We start from the raw sequence: 10,361 nt of genomic DNA on the forward strand, positions 1-10,361 counted from the left end.
CGGGCCAGTGCTCCTCTGAGTGTTGGTCCGAATCAGGCAACCTGCAGGGCCACCTCGGGGAAACTTTAGGGATGGTTTTACTCATAGCTTGTCCCATCCAGTGTGCCCTGAGAACGAGATACGTGCGACTCCCATCGGGATTTGTCGGCACATCGAGCGGCTTTGCTGGTCTTGTTTTACCATTGTTGAAATGTCTTGTAACCGAGATTCCGAGACTAATCGGGTCTTTTTGGGAGATGGAATATCCTTCGTTGACCGTGAGAGCTTGTGATGGGCTAAGTTGGGACACCCCTACAGGGTATAAACTTTCGAGAGCCATGCCCATGGTTATGTGGCAGATGGGAATTTGTTAATATCCGGTTGTAGAGAACTTGACACTTGACTTAATTAAAATGAATCAACTACATGTGTAGCCGTGATGGTCGCTTTTCGGCAGAGTCCGTGAAGTGAACACGGTCTTGTGTTATGCTTGAATGTAATTAGCTTTAGTATCGCTTCTTGATCACTTCTAGCTTCCCGACCATTGTGTAGGTTCTCATCTTACTCCTATTTGCGTATGTTAGCCACCATACTTGCTTAGTGCTTGCTGCAGCTCCACCTCATTACCGTATCCTACCAATAAGCTTAAATAGTCTTAATCTCGCGGGTGTGAGATTGCTGAGTCCTCGTGACTCACGGATACTTCCAAACAATTGCAGGTGCCGACGATACCAGTGCAGGTGATTCTACCAAACTCAAGTGGGAGTTTGACGAGGACCTTGGTCGTTCTATGTGTCTTTTCCGGATGATCAGTAGTGGAGCCTAGTTGGGACGATCGGGGATATAGCATTTGGGGTTGTCTTCCTTTATTTCGGTTTGGTAGTCGGACCTTTGATTGTCCTCTGGATGATGCATGTTTAACTTGTTATTTGTGTGAAGTGGCGATTGTAAGCCAACTCTTTATCCCTTTCTTATTCATTACATGGGATTGTGTGAAGATTACCCCTCTTGCGACTAAACCACCATGCGGTTATGCCTCTAAGTCGTGCCTCGACACGTGGGAGATATAGCCACATCATGGGTGTTTCATCATTGCAATCATGCTTTTCATTCAAGGAGCTATCATGAATCACTTTATAAATTTCTTCGTTCAACACTTCATCACAATTTTCAGATTCATAAATCTTAAGCAAAACTTCATAAAGATAATCTAGTGAATTCAATTCACTATCAATTGGTTCATCGTAATTGGATCTTTTGAAAATATTAGCAAGTGGATGGGGATCCATATCAATTGATTTTTAGCAAGCGAAGATGCAAGCAAATAGAAGACACATGGCAAAACAAGTAAACATGAGATATGACAAGAAAATGGCGAACGAAAAAGAGGGCGAATAAAACGGCAATTTTTGTGAAGTGGGGGATAGGAAAACGAGAGGCAAATGGCAAAAAATGTAAATTGCAAGGAGATGAGATTTGTGATTAGGAACCTGGTAGATGCTGATGTTGTCTCTCCGGCAACGACGCCAAATATTCCTTTTGATGTGGCTTGAAGCTATGTCTGTATTTCCCCATAGAAGAAGGGATGATGCTGCACAGCGGCGGTAGGTATTTCCCTGAGTGATGAAACCAAGGTTATCGAACTAGTAGGAGAACCAAGCAACACTACGTAAACAACACCTGCACACAAATAACAAATACTCGCAACCCGACGTGTTAAAGGGGTTGTCAATCCCTTTCGGGCAACGAGAGATAGGAAAACAGACATGAGAGAGTTGTTAATATTGATAGATCGAACGCCAAATAAAATAAATTGCAGCAAGGTATTTTTGTGTTTTTGGTTTAATAGATCTGAAAATAAAAGAAAATAAAAATAGATCGCAAAGGCAAATATATTAAAGAAGAGACCCAGGGGCCGTAGGTTTCGGTAGTGGCTTCTCTCGAGAAAAATAGCAAATGGTGGGTAAACAAATTACTGTTGGGCAATTGATAGAACTTCAAATGATCATGACGATATCCAAGCAATGATCATTATATAGGCATCACTTCCAAGATTAGTAGACCAACTCCTGCCTACATATACCACTATTACTCCACACATCGACCGCTATCCAACATGCATCTAGTGTATTACGTTCATGGAGAAACCGAGTAATGCAATAAGAACGATGACATGATGTAGACAAGATCTATTTATGTAGAAATAGACCCCATTGTTTTATCCTTAGTAGCAACGATACATAAGTGTCGGTTCCCCTTCTGTCACTAGCATTAAGCACCGTAAGATTGAACCCACTACAAAGCACCTCTTCCCATTGCAAGATAAATAGATCAAGTTGGCCAAAAAAAACCCAAATAGCAAAGAAGAAATACAAGGCTATAAGCAGTCATGCATATAAGAGATCAAAGAAGACTCAAATAACTTTCATGGATAAAAAGATAGATCTGATCATAAACTCAAAGTTCATCTGATCCCAACAAACACACAGCAAAAATAGATCCATCGTATGGATCTCCAAGAGACCATTGTATTGAGAATCAAAAGATAGAGACGAAGCCATCTAGTTACTAACTACGGACGCGTAGGTCTACGAAGAACTACTCACGCATCATCGGAGAGGCACCAATGGAAGTGGTGAACCCCTCCGTGATGGTGTCTAGATTGGATCAGGTGGTTCTGGACTCTGTGGCGGCTGGAATTGATTTTCGTCTACTCCCTAGGGTTTCTGGAATATTGGGTATTTATAGAGTAAAGAGGCGGTTCAGGGGGCAGCCGAGGTGGGCACAACCCACCAGGGAGCGCCTAGGCCTCCAAGCGTGCCCTGGTGGGTTGTGCTCCCCTGGGAGCACGCCCCCCAGGCGCTTATTCGGCCCACTGGATGTCTTCTGGTCCCAAAAAAAATCTCCAAAAAGTTTCGTTGCGTTTGGACTCCATTTGGTAATGATTGCCTTCGATGTAAAAAACATGCAAAAAACAACTGCTGGCACTTGGCACTATGTCAATAGGTTAGTACCAAAAATGATATAAAATGATTATAAAACATCCAAGATTGATAATATAACAGCATGGAACAATCAAAAATTATAGATATGTTGGAGACGTATCAAGAGACCAGGCAATTGCACTATGCGACTTTATTGCTTTCACTTTGCCATAGGAGCTTGACGGCGGGGACTAATGACTAGCCCCCAGGGTTTTGGGGTGTACAAGGGAGCCATGGCATGCCTTTGTGACCACTTGGTTTATGCTAGCACGAACCTTGCGTATGACACGGATAAATCGCCAATGATTTCTTAGTTTAACACATGTCACTGGATCACTGACCAGTTCTCTCTTACCATGACGATCAGTTTTCGGCTTTCTCCCCTGAGGTGCTTAACTAGACTAGCCAGAAGTACAATCGCATGGATTCTCCCTTTGCCTTCTTAGCCGAACATGCAGAACGTAAGAAGGCAAGCATAGGAGCCGGGCAACCTAACTATTGACCCAAGACATAGTTCGGCACTTATGCATATAATGTAATATCCGAGACATCGAGCACACAACGAGAAGTGGTGCCGGACTTGGTACACAGAGCTGATTGGGAAACCAAGCCTTCGATCGATTAACCAAGTTGTATTTGTTACACATTATGTGCCTGCCTAGCTATTTGAAGAGTGGAAAAAGCAAAACGAAAGGAGAAAGAAAGGCTAGACAATGTCGATGCCCAAACGTTGTAAAGGGGGTTTATAATTTCCATATGCTCTGGATGTCTATCCATACAATTCGAACCGTAAGGCGTTTATGAAAGAAAAAAATGGAAAAAGAACTTTACAGAGAAAGGTTTACATAGGGCCTTGATTTGTGGGTTGAAGCCTCAATTGTGCCCTGCTACATGTCTACGCCTTTGCTTCTGTGAGATGGAGAGGTGTGAATTGGTCGTCTGTCAACATCGCTTGCTAGGAAGGGATGCTTGCAATAGGGGCCTTGAGATGTAGCCCTGCCGAATATAGCTTGACGCTGAGCGAGTCCGGAGTCATACCCGTGGTCATTGAGGACGTGGGGATGTCGTAGTTCGGTTGAGCCGAATACGTGGGGATATGGGTTCAACATCAGTCCCCACAGCCGCCCATGGTATCTCAAGCGCGAAGTTGTACTGACGAGGCGCGTAGAGCGCGGCGGAGATGGGCATGTCGTGGTGCACAAGTCCCTATTCGCGGTGAACGCAGGCAGGCTCCCATGACGAGGATCTGGCTCGGGCCCGACCCGTTTGGCTTTTAGGGTGGGCTGATACTTCGGTCCATTAGCGACGGCTTGGTCTTCGGCTGCCAGGGCCGCGGTGTGTTCCTCGGTCCAAAGTGAGCGCTCCATGTTGCCATTGATTGTTATGATGCCCGAGGGGCCGGACATCTTCAGCTTGAGGTAGGCATAATGTGGGACAACGTTAAATTTGGCGAACGCCATTCATTCGAGGAGGGCATGGTAGCCACTGCGGAATGGAGTGATATCGAAGATCAAATCTTTGCTTCGGAAGTTGTCCGGTGAGCCGAACACCACTTCAAGAGTTACCATGCCTGAGTATCGAGCCTCCAAATTGGACAAAAAGCTCGAAGTTCGGTGAGTCTAATAAGCGCTCGGCTGCTCGACTCGTTTGAGCTCGGCTTGTTTTCTTAATGAACCGAGCCAAGCAGCATTTTTTGCTCGTTAACAGTAACGAGTTAAATGATCAAGATTGTGAGTTTCGTGAGCTAATCGTTAAGCTCGGTAGTAGCGTGATTTTGTTCATTATAGGGAATTTTTCGGTGACTTCGATCACTCCTAAGTCTATGGAGGGCTATTTTCCACATTCACATCCTTCTTGTCTTCTCATATTCTTGATTTATTGAATCCTACTGGCTAGACCTATGTATGTTTGTGATTATATGCATGTGACGTATGATGTATCTTGTTTACTGGTGCATTTTCCTAACGTGCTGATTGCGAGCGCTCGCGAACATATAACGAACCGAGCCAATCTTTATATTTATCTAATTATCCTTAACGAGCTTAACAATCTGAGCCTTAACGAGCCGAATCTTAATGAGCCGAGTAGCTCGTTAGTTCATCCCTCCAAGCCCGGAATAACCCTTTTAAATAGGTGTTACTGGGTTTGATCCTTGATGGATTGATCCCCATTTTTCTCACTGTGTCTGCATAGATCAGATTGAGGCCGCTGCCCCCATCCATTAGGACTCCCGTGAGGTGGTACCCATCAATAATGGGGTCCAATACCAGGGCTGCCGACCCTCCATGCCGGATAGTGGTCGGATGGTCTCTGTGGTCAAAGGTCATCGGGCAAGCCGACCACGGGTTGAATTTTGGCACTACGGGTTCGACGACGCATACGTCCCCTGGCACACACTTCCTCTCCTTCCTTGGTATGTGGGTGGTGTAGATCATGTTCACCATCCTGACCTCGGAAGGGAAGGGCTTCTGGCCTCCACTATTTTGCATGCGGGGTTCTTCGTCGTCCTTGCTTCATGGGCTTTTGCCTGAGTCCTCAGCTCAAAGCTTGTCGGCCTGTTTTATCACCCAACAATTGTGGTTGGAGTGGTTGGAGGGCTTCTCCGTGGTGCCATGAATCTGGCAGGGCTTGTATAGGATTATGTCCAGCTTGGTTGGGCTATCCAGGTTGCCTTTAGAGTGCCTTTTCCGTGACCCGGAATTTTTATTACGAAATCTGGTATTTACTGTCTTCTCCTTGTTTTCGCCATCGTTGTGGCGGCGCTTGTTCTTATTCCTTCAGGGCTTCCCGTTCCCGTCACATACTTCTGAGGTGCTGGGGCTATTAGGATTAGTGCCTCTACGGGCCAGCCAACTGTCCTCTCCGGCGCAAAAGCAGGTCATCAAGGAGGTAAGTGAGGCCATCGCTCTCGGCTTGTCTTGGCTGAACTGCCGTGCTAGCCATTCATTCCGAATACTGTGCTTAAAGGCGCTACTGCTTCGGAGTCCGAGCAGTCAACGATTTGGTTTTTCCTGGTCAAGAATCGGTTCCAAAATTGCCGAGCTAACTCACTAGGCTGCTGGATCACGTGGCTCAGGTCATCGGCGTCCGGGGGCCGAACATAAGTGCCCTGAAAGTTGGCTCGAAAGGCCTCCTCGAGTTCTTCCCAACACCCTATTGAGTCTTTGGGAAGGTTGTCCAGCCAATGTCTGGCCGGACCCTTGAGCTTTAATGGTAGGTACTTGATGGCATGGAGGTCATCTCCTCGTGTCATGTGGATGTGCAATAGAAAATCTTCGATCCATACTAGAGGATATGTTGTCCCATCATAGGGTTCTATGTTCACAGGTTTAAAACCATCTGTGAATTCGTGTTGCATCACTTTAACTGTGAAGCAAAGGAGGTGAGCAGCACCCCTGACTTGTGCTACGTCGCGTCGGAGGTCATCTACCATCTGGGCTCGTTATAGTTCCCGAGCTCTATCGTTTTGGTCTAACTAGGATTTGTATCTGTCCCATCTAGCAGGAGGGTCTATTTTGGGCCCGTAAATGGACCTTGTCAGGCCTGCCCGAGCATCTAGATCTCGGCGGAGGTTGTACTCATAGCCTGACCGTAATGGTTCCTTGCCTTGACGGCGAGGGTGGGTGGATGGTTTTTCGGCTTTGTCAACTGTCCAATCCCGTCCTCGAGGGGGACAATCTGGTTGGGCTGCCTGAGTGTACCTTGGAGGCACTGGCTCTACGGCCTCATCATCGAACTGTGGCCGTAGCTTCCGCTCTGGGTAGCTTTTCGTCTGTTACTTGTGGCCATACTCTTCTTCGGCGTCCAGGACCTTAGTCCACATCTTGTTGAGCGTGTCCTATTTAGCTTTTATTTTCTACCGCTACTTCTCTAGGCTGTGCGCGGTGGTGATGAGCTACCGCTTGAACCACTCCTGCTCCTGCGGGTCTTCGGGGATGATGAAGTCTTCATCACCCAGACTCACCTCCTCTTATGAGAGGGGGAAGTAATTTCGTCTTCGGAGTCATCGAGATGTTCTGGACCGAGGGGGTCCTCATGATACTCATGCTCCTCGCGCTCCTCATGGTTGACTTGTGGTTATTCGTCGGTGTTGGGATCAAGGTTGTCCACATTATCTGGGGTTGAATTTTCCCCGGTGTCCGTGTTGCTTGTGTGGCTTCGATGCTTGGAGCAACGACGCTGTCTGCGGCGTTTCGGCGGCTCCTTGCCAGGCCTGCCATTATCCTTCCTGGGGTGCCGTCATCTCCCTTCGGGGTGTCTACCATGTAGACGTCATAGGTGGATGTGGTCGTCGAGCGGCCGGTAATGAGGGGAGCGGCGTCAATGTTAGCCGTGGCTCCACTGTCCTCATCCATGTATTCGGTTTTTTCTGAGGTATAATCCAGCATGTCGGTTAAATCTTCAATAGTGGCTACTAAGTGGGTGGTGGGTGGGGCGCAAAATTCCCCTAGATATGCCTCGAATGGTTGTTGAATGCGAGCTGAGGGCATGAAATCCCAAATATCCATCTTTTGGATTCAGTCCAGCACCTCGTTTAATAGGGCGAGGGTTGCTGAGCTTGTGAGCGGTGGGAGTTCCGTGTCGAACACCAGCATAGCGAGGGGAGGGATAATCTGTGCCCTAACTGGGCTTTGGTTTTCGAGTGCCGAGTTGAGCTCGGGGCTTGGGACTGGACCGTCATCGAAGACCGCAGGCAGTCCCTGGTCCTTGAGCGTTGTTTCTGTACTGAGGCTCGAGGCCGAGTTGGTCTGGGCCAGGGGTAATTCATGGTTGCCGGTCATCGACTCGTCACAAGGGCTCAAGGCAGAGGCATGTCGTGAGAAGAGGGTTCAGTCGGGACTAACTATTGACGTCCAAACCTTGCTTCCGCATTGAGGCTCGAAGCTGGGTCTTTGGCGGGTATTGTGAGCGTGGCGGAAGGGGATTCATGGCCTCCGCTCGAAGTGGAATAGTCCGGCCTCAAGGCTAGCTGAAGGACCGGGACTGGTCCATAGACCGGATTGGTGAGAGGCTCCAGAGCGTGCACAGCGAGGACCACGGGCATGCGGGAATAGGTTGTGTATCCAGTAATGACCAGATCACCTCGCATGTCCGCAACGCACTCCAAATTGCCGAATCGAATCCAGTGCTCAGGGGCGAAGTTGTAGAGTAGGTCTAGATGACTAGTTGGGTTGGTGTGTAGCACGATGCTACCAAATGCGAGGAGATGGTTGGGGATGAAGAGGTCCCCAGAGCTAACACTCTCTCCAATGATTAGGTGAGCCATCGATTATTGGGTGACCAAACAGCGGAACTCTCAATGAAAGCACCAATGTTGGTGTCAAAACTGGCAGATCTCGAGTAGGGGGTCCGGAGCTATGGATCTAGGATCAATGGGGAACAAGGGACGAATAACACAGTGTTTACCCAGGTTCGGGCCCTCTCAAAGAGGTAAAACCCTACATCATGCTTGATTGTATTTAATGTATGATGTGGTAACAGAGTAGATCTACATCGATATTAGATGAGCTAAACCCTAAGGTGATGAGGTGATGAATGTAGCTCTAACCCTAAAGACTAAAACCCTTCAGTTTATATAAACACCTGTAGGATTAGGGTTACTTGTGATTGATTACAAGGAAAGAAAGATCCTGCCTAATCCTGGCTTGGAATGCACACCACGACTCCGAATATGTCTTATCTGGAAATGGATCCATATCCCGGCTTGGCCCCATAGTAACCCATCAGTCCGGCGCGAACACATCAGGCCGACAGCCCGAGGACCCCTTAATCCAGGACTCCCTCACCCTTCTCGTAGTACAACGGCACTCTCCCATTCTCTACAAAATCACTCTCCCATTCTCTACAAAATTACTCCCCCATTCTCTCCTGGTTACCCCGCCTCCCAGCCACCACCTTGTTCCGATCCAGTTAGTACGATGAGTGATGAGCTACTGGAGTTGCTATACTTCATTGAAAGTAGTCAAAAGGAAGACGCTGAAAAAATTGATCTCAATAAGGATGCTTTTCAAGCTAGCCGGATGAAGGAAGAAACCAGCGAGGACGCTCCTGTGAGTATTTGTCCTATCACCCTGTATGATGATTTTGTTCTTTATGGGGGTTTTCAAGTCTTTAGAGTATGCATGTAGTAATGAAGCTGAGACCTAGTTTGTTCGGGTATTGTGGACTTCAGATTTGGACTAGCACTTATCTGTCGAAATTTTTCATCATTTACTTAAATAGTTCATTGATCATACATTGAGTACCATTTAATTGGAATTAACCAATGCAAGTGCAAGAAGGATTGACCGGTGCTGCCGGCTGGCTTCAAGTTCGACCCCACGGACCAAGAGTTGATCGAGCACCTTGAGGCCAAAGTGAGTGCTGACTGCGCGAGATCTCACCCTCTCATCGGTTTTTTCATACCAACCTTCGACAGCGAGCCGTCTACTTGCACAAATATATTCCTTTGTTCATACCTCTATTTTTCTTTTTAGACACAGACCTAGTGAAGCAATTACAATTTGGCAGTTAATAAAAAGTGAAGCAAGTGACTACAGCATGCCAAAGATGTTATGAAAATGCCAACTACGTACCCTAAAACTTGTATTCGCCAATACTCTAGGTATCACATTGAGTGTCCTAAGCAAGCATTTTTTCCAGTGCAACTCTAGGACGTTCAAAAGGGACACACGGATGTGTCGCAAGATACAGTCAGGGTGCGGCATGCACGTAATGTGGCACAAGACCGGCAATACCTTGCCGGTGATGGTCAACGGCCGGTAGACGGGTAGCAAAAAGGTTCTGGTGTTGCACACCAACAAGAACTTCGACGAGCAGAGGACCAACTGGGTGACGCACCAGTACCACGTCGGTGACCTGGAGCAAGAGAAGGAGTGGGAGCTGGTCGTCTGTAAGATTTTCTACCAGACGAACACTACGGCGAGGACTAAAAAGATTATAACTTAGTTTGGTATTGGTACTTTTTCTACCTGGTCGTCTGCAAGTTGGTATTGTTGTTAAGGGTCTTTCAGTATGAACTTGGCATTTGCTTCCAACCATCATGTCGAGGGTCAACATGGATATAAAGCTGAATCATTTGTTTCGAAACAAATTTTCAGGCAACTGGTTTACTTTTTGATGGGTAGCATAAGCACCTGCCGTTCAAATTCCCAGTTCTCCAAAAAAAATTATATCTTCGAGTATGCACGGGATCCATCTGGTTTCACACGCTGATAGTTGGATGCAGCACATCGGGACTGGGCTGTGGCATGCCAAGCCTAGTAGCAAATTGTTAAAAGAGAGGAGCGATGGATTTGGGCCTTCCAGAACTGTTAAGTGTCTCGACCTCGATCGCGTGAAGCGCCTCCCATGGACTCAAAAAAGGCCTAGTCGGTTATTTTTGGTTGAAATATGTAA

The sequence above is a fragment of the Triticum aestivum genome, chromosome 5A, assembly GCF_018294505.1.
Source record: "Triticum aestivum cultivar Chinese Spring chromosome 5A, IWGSC CS RefSeq v2.1, whole genome shotgun sequence".
NCBI classification, from domain to species: Eukaryota; Viridiplantae; Streptophyta; class Magnoliopsida; order Poales; family Poaceae; genus Triticum; species Triticum aestivum.